Genomic DNA, 5,694 nt, shown 5'->3' with positions numbered 1-5,694 from the left:
AAAAAAAAAAAAAAAAAAAATTAGCTGGGCGTGGTGGTGGGCACCTGTAATCCCAGCTACCCAGGAGGCTGAGGCAGGAGAATCACTTGCATCTGGGAGACTGAGGTTGCAGTGAGCTGAGCTAACACCACTGCCCTCCAGCCTGGGTGACTGAGTGAGAGTCCATCTCAAAAAAATATGTATTTAAATAAATAAATAAATAAAAATTTATGACGGACTGTTATGGGATTGGCTGACAAGGATTGAACAGAGTTCTGCCTCTCCCACCTCCTGGCCCTGTGATCTTTGGATAGTTGCTTCATGTCTCTGTGGCTCTATTCACTTGTGGATTAAATGGGGAGAAAAAAATTATCCTTGCCAACCATGGGGAGCTCTTAGGAGGATCATGGGAGCTGCTGGATGTAGAAGCCCTTTAAAACCCAGGGAGCAAGTGTGGTGCCAGGCTGAAGGTTGTGAGGGTGTGCTGGGGTTTCTGAGGCTGGGAAGGGGTGCCTCAGAGGCTCAAGTGCTGAGCTCACCAGAGGACAGCAGAAGGTGCAACAGCGTGTTCTGCCTCCGTGCATGTTTCTGAACCGAGACTCATCTCATCCATGATTGGTGAGAATGGTGGAGAAACAATGTCAGTATAACATGGAATTGCGTTGGTTCTCATCCATGATTGGTGAGAATGATGGAGGAACAATGTTAGTTTAACATGGAATTGCATTGGTTCAGTAGTGATTTTTCCCAACCCGTGAATGTCTGGAGATTTTTCGTAATTAAATATGAAGCCTTAGCAATGTGTGAGTTCCTTAACATAAATACTGACAGTCTTGCAGAAAGTGCCGCTTTTTAGTATGCATCCAGAAGTCTCTCGCCATCCTCTTTTTTTTGTTTGTTTGTTTATTTGTTTATTTTGAGACAGAGTCTTGCTCTGTCACTTAGGCTAGAAGTGCAGTGGCGCAATCTCAGCTCACTGCAACCTCCACCTCCCCTGTTCAAGCCATTCTCCTGCCTCAGCTTCCTGAGTAGCTGGGATTACAGGTGCCTGCTACCATGCCCAGCTAATTTTTGTATTTTTAGTAGAGACAGGGTTTCGCCATGTTGGCCAGGCTGTTCTTGAACTCCTGACTTCAGGTGATCCACCCGCTTCGGCCTCCTAAAGTGCTGGGATTATAGGCATGAGCCACCACACCCAGCCGCAATCCTAATTCTTGCTGTTCACGCTCCAAACTCAGGAACCAAATAGATTTGGATAACACAGCATCCCTTCCTACCCCACATTTCCAAAATCTCAATATCCAAACTCTCACCATCCCAGCCTAAGGATGCAATAGCTATGGTGAAGGAGGTATGCTTGCATGGTTGGCTTAGCTGCTTAACAGAACTAAAAGTTTACTGATAAAACTAGGAATATGATGAAGAAATTGCAAAAACATATCCCTGTGTTAAAAAAAAAAATGGAAGAAGATGACTTCACCTTGGGTCAGACTTTTAATTTTGGTAAATCTGGTTTCTATCAAAACCAAAGCCTCTGAGGACTTACATCTTGAAGGAGGAAGCACTTGTCCCAGTGGTGAAAGCTGCAAGGGGCTGATGGAGGCATCAGTGGGGTGCAGATGTCAGTGGAGTGTTAACGGTGCTAGTTTTTTGTTTTTTTTTGTTTTTTTTTTTTAATTCAGATTGTTCTTATTTTGTTAGCTGTCTGATTACAAAGTTACATGTTTTGAGCAGTCTGTCCTGACTTTATTTCCCTGTAACTTTATTTTTTAATGCATGATTTTGCAAAAATGCACTTTTTTTTTTTTTTTTTTTTCCCCAGAGCTACTGATGTCACTTAGTGGCAGAAACCCCTGCATTTGTTTGCCCTTAGGAAGCCCTTTCTCACTGGGGAGCATTTGTGCTAGACGAGCCGCTGTAAGAGGCTGGAAACATTATAAGCAGCAGCTGGGATCTCCTCTGCTCAAGGAGACTCTAGCTGCGCAGGGACAGCGGGGAGCCCGGGACATCAAGCTAAACATCAAATCTTGGCCCTACTTCCCTCCTGGTTCCAGGTGTGGAGCCTGAAGAAAGGGAGAGGAAATGAACTCTTACAAGGGTTTGCTTTGGGCCACTGGGCTGTGTGTGCCACACAATCACCTCCCTGAATTTGGCATTGTAGTTCCAGGCTTTGGGGCTGGAGTGGGTTTGAATCCTAGCCTGCCACTTCCTAGCTGGATGACCTTGGGCGTATGACTTAGTCTCTCTGTGCCTTGGTTTTTCCATCTGCAAAATGGGAACACTTATAAGCTCACATCTCGGGGTAGTGGTAAGGATTAAATGAGAGAGACCAGGTATAGTGGCTCATGCCTGTAATACCAGCACTTTGGGAGGTGGAGGCGGGCAGAACGATTAAGCCCAGGAGTTCGAGACCAGCCAGGGCAACATGGTGAAATCCCATCTCTACTAGAAATATAAAGAATTAGCTGGGTGTGGTGGTGCACACCTGTAATCCCAGCTACATGGGAGACTGAGGCAGGAGAATCATTTGAACCCAGGAGGTGGAGGTTGCAGTGAGCCGAGATCGCACCACTGCACTCCATCCTGGGCGACAGAGTGAGACTTGGCCTCAAAACAAAAACAAAGATAAAATCAATGAGCGAGTAAGTGCTCAGCTGTTAATACTTTTATGCTGATCATAGTAATGCTGTGGCGTGTGTATTTGTTAGGACAAGTGAGGTTAAGCTATGTTGACAAAGAGATGCAGGCCGGGCGTGGTGGCTCACGCCTGTAATCCCAGCACTTTGGGAGACTGAGGTGGGCAGATCACCTGAGGTCAGGAGTTCAAGACCAGCTTGGCCAACATGGCGAAACCCCATTTCTACTAAAAAATTACACAAATTAGCCAGGCATGGTGGCAGGTGCCTGTAATCCCAGCTACTCAGGGGGCTGAGGCAGGGAGAATTGCTTGAATCTGGGAGCGGAGGTTGCAGTGAGCCGAGATTGTGCCATTGTACTCCAGCCTGGGTGACAGAGCAAGACTTTGTCTAAAAAAAAAAAAAAAAAAAAAAATGACGCAAAAAGTGGTGGCTTAAATACGATAGGACTCTGTTTCTCTCTCATGGGACAGTGCAAGTGGAGGAGGTCCAGGGCTGATGGGCAGCTCTGCCATTCAATCTGTGGTTTCCATCTCTGACTCTTAGCTGGCTACTGTGGTTTCCAGAAGGTTGAGGGAAAGAATACCAGGGAAAGACATCTGTAATTGTTTTAACTGCCAGACCCGGATGTGGCACATGTTATTTCTGCTTGCTGCCATTGACCAGAACTGAGTCACATAGCTCTCCTAGCTGCGAGAGAGGCTGGAAATGCAGTCTTCAGCTGAGCGGCCATACACCCATCTATACCTGTTACTTTAGGAGAAAACTAGAATGCACTGGTGAGAAATATACCAGGGTGAGTTTTATGATCTCCATTTCGTAACCGAGGAAACTTGCCCAGAATCTCGCAGTGAATAAGTAGTAGAGGTGGGATTTGAACTCCGATCTTCCAGTTCCCAAACTCTGTACCAGGCTGCCCCATTGTGTTTAGGCCTCCCAGTTCTCTATCGCCAAGGGGCCTTACAGGTGTCAACAGGGGAATGAATTCCTCTTAGACAAGAAGCGGGGCCTTAGAGTTGTTGGTGTCCTGGCTGCAGTGCACAGCATAGATGGCACGTCTGGGCCTCGGGATCTCTGTGAAGATGTCTAAGAGAATGGTGGATTCTACCTCTCAACTTTCTTTACATCCATTCTCTTCAGCAAACGCTCCTGACTGTTCTGGAAACAAGAATGTTTACTTCACAATCCCATCACTCTAACAAGCCAATGCTTTGCCTGTCTGCCTGCCTGCCCGCCCGCCTTCCTTCCTTCCTTCCTTCCTTCCTTCCTTCCTTCCTTCCTTCCTTCCTTCCTTCCTTCCTTCCTTCCTTCCTCCTTCCCTCCCTTCCTTCTTTCCTTCCTTCTGTTTTCCCTTCCGTCCTCCCTTCCTCCCTTCCTCTTTCTTTTAAGTGTTTCCTCATCTTCTGGGTCCTGTACACAGGCATTCACAAGACCACATGGTTGCAATCATAGCAGAGGCAATTGTATGTTCTGCTTTGTCTATTTTAACTCACACCCTAAGCATTCTTCCACGTTGCTACATGATAATCGTAGTTATGTTTGCAGCTGCCTGCTGTCTTGCTGCCCCCAGGTCCACCTTCCACTCAGTCCCTGCAGGGAAGTATCTTAACATGTGAGTCTGATCCTGTGACTTCTCTGCTTAAAGCCATCACTGGCCCCCAGGACAAAGGATAGGCTTCTGGCCAGGTGTGGTGGCTCATGCCTATAATCCCAGCACTTTGGGAGGCCGAGGTGGGTGGATCACTTGAGGCTAGGAGTTTGAGACCAGCCTGGCCAACATGGCGAAACCCCGTTTCTACAAAAAATATAAAAATTAGTGGGGCATGTTGGTGCGTACCTGTAATCCCGGCTACTCGGGAGGCTGAGGCACGAGAATCATTTGAACCCAGGAGACGGAGGTTGCAGTGAGCTGAGATCTTGCCACTGCACTCCAGCTTGGACGACAGAGTGCGATTCTATCTTAAAAAAAAAAATAAAAATAGGATATGCTTCTGGGCCTGACACCCAAGGCGTCCAGACACTGGCCCTGGTGACCCCCTTACCTCCTCTCCCCCATGGCAGCCAGGGTATTTGCAGGAAGCAGAATCCAGCCCAGATGATTCCAATGAAGAAACTTTAATGGAGGAATGACTTCTAGAGAGCAGGGTGAAGGGACTCAACAAGGAAGCTGGGGACTCAGAGACCAGCAGCAGCAGACACTGCGTGGCAGAGGCCCTGGGGTGGCAAGGGAGCCGGGAAGCAATGCCCGGTCTTCCTTCTCTTCCCTCTCTGCCATCTTCTCTGAGTGCCTCCCATTGGCTCTATCCCACTAGAAGCCAGAGGGCCGGGGAACCAAGACAAGTGACCCACAGGGACCAATACATGTCAGAGAAGGACAGACGATGGATCTGGTGGGTGTGTGGGACAAATGAAGGAACCCCTGTACACCCCCAGCACCCCCAGGATCGGGACTCTTGCTGGCATCTGCACCTTTGTAGTGGCAGTGCCCTACTGGATAAACCTGTCAGTTCTTCACCTGGCAAACTCCTGTACCTTCAGTCTCATTTGGACATCCCTGTTTCTGTACCTCCATCTTAGTACTTACCACACAGCAATCGAGACTGCCTGCCCACGACTCTGCCCCCTCCCTGGACCAAGCTCCTTCAAGGAGTGACCCCATCTTTTAATTGTTGAGATGTGCAGTAAATGGTAGGTGAGCGGGGCTAGGGTGACATGAGTGAGGCAGTAGCCCTCAGTGTGAGGTTTAAGCCGGGGAGGAAGGGGGTTTGCTAAAAATCTTAGTAATCAAGACATAATATTTTAATGCAATATTTAAAAAAATCAAATCATCAAACTGCAGCCCATGGGTGGGCTACCTCTTTCATTTGAGTGCTCACCCAAACTGGAATAGCTCCCAAGACCTCTAGCATGGTGTTCAAAAATTATTTTTGAGTTGGGCTCAGTGGCTCACGCCTGTAATCCCAGCACTTTGGGAGGCTGAGGAGGGTGGATCACCTGAGGTCAGGAGTTCGAGACCAGCCTGGCCAACATGGTGAAACCCTGTCTCTACTAAAAATACAAAAATTAGCCGGGCATGTTA

The 5,694-nt window shown here is 47.9% G+C and overlaps 1 protein-coding gene across 2 annotated transcripts in view; it reads left to right on the top strand.

Moving 5' to 3' along the window:
- HAPLN3 (hyaluronan and proteoglycan link protein 3) overlaps nt 1-5,694 on the top strand; it is a 28,395-nt gene that overhangs the window by 10,936 nt on the left and 11,765 nt on the right. Inside the window, exon 1 of one of the 2 annotated variants that reach the window (XM_011986304.1) lies at nt 4,547-4,562. The exons of the other annotated variant lie outside the window; for it this stretch is intronic. The gene's annotated coding sequence lies outside the window, so the exon portion shown is untranslated. Of the gene's footprint in view, nt 1-4,546; nt 4,563-5,694 lie in introns of those variants that run through there. 2 annotated transcript variants of the gene reach the window in all.

Source organism: Mandrillus leucophaeus, unplaced genomic scaffold, assembly GCF_000951045.1.
Source record: "Mandrillus leucophaeus isolate KB7577 unplaced genomic scaffold, Mleu.le_1.0 Scaffold297, whole genome shotgun sequence".
Taxonomy (NCBI): Eukaryota; Metazoa; Chordata; class Mammalia; order Primates; family Cercopithecidae; genus Mandrillus; species Mandrillus leucophaeus.
Note: the sequence above shows the minus strand (reverse complement) of the source record. Positions and strands in the feature narration are given on the sequence as shown.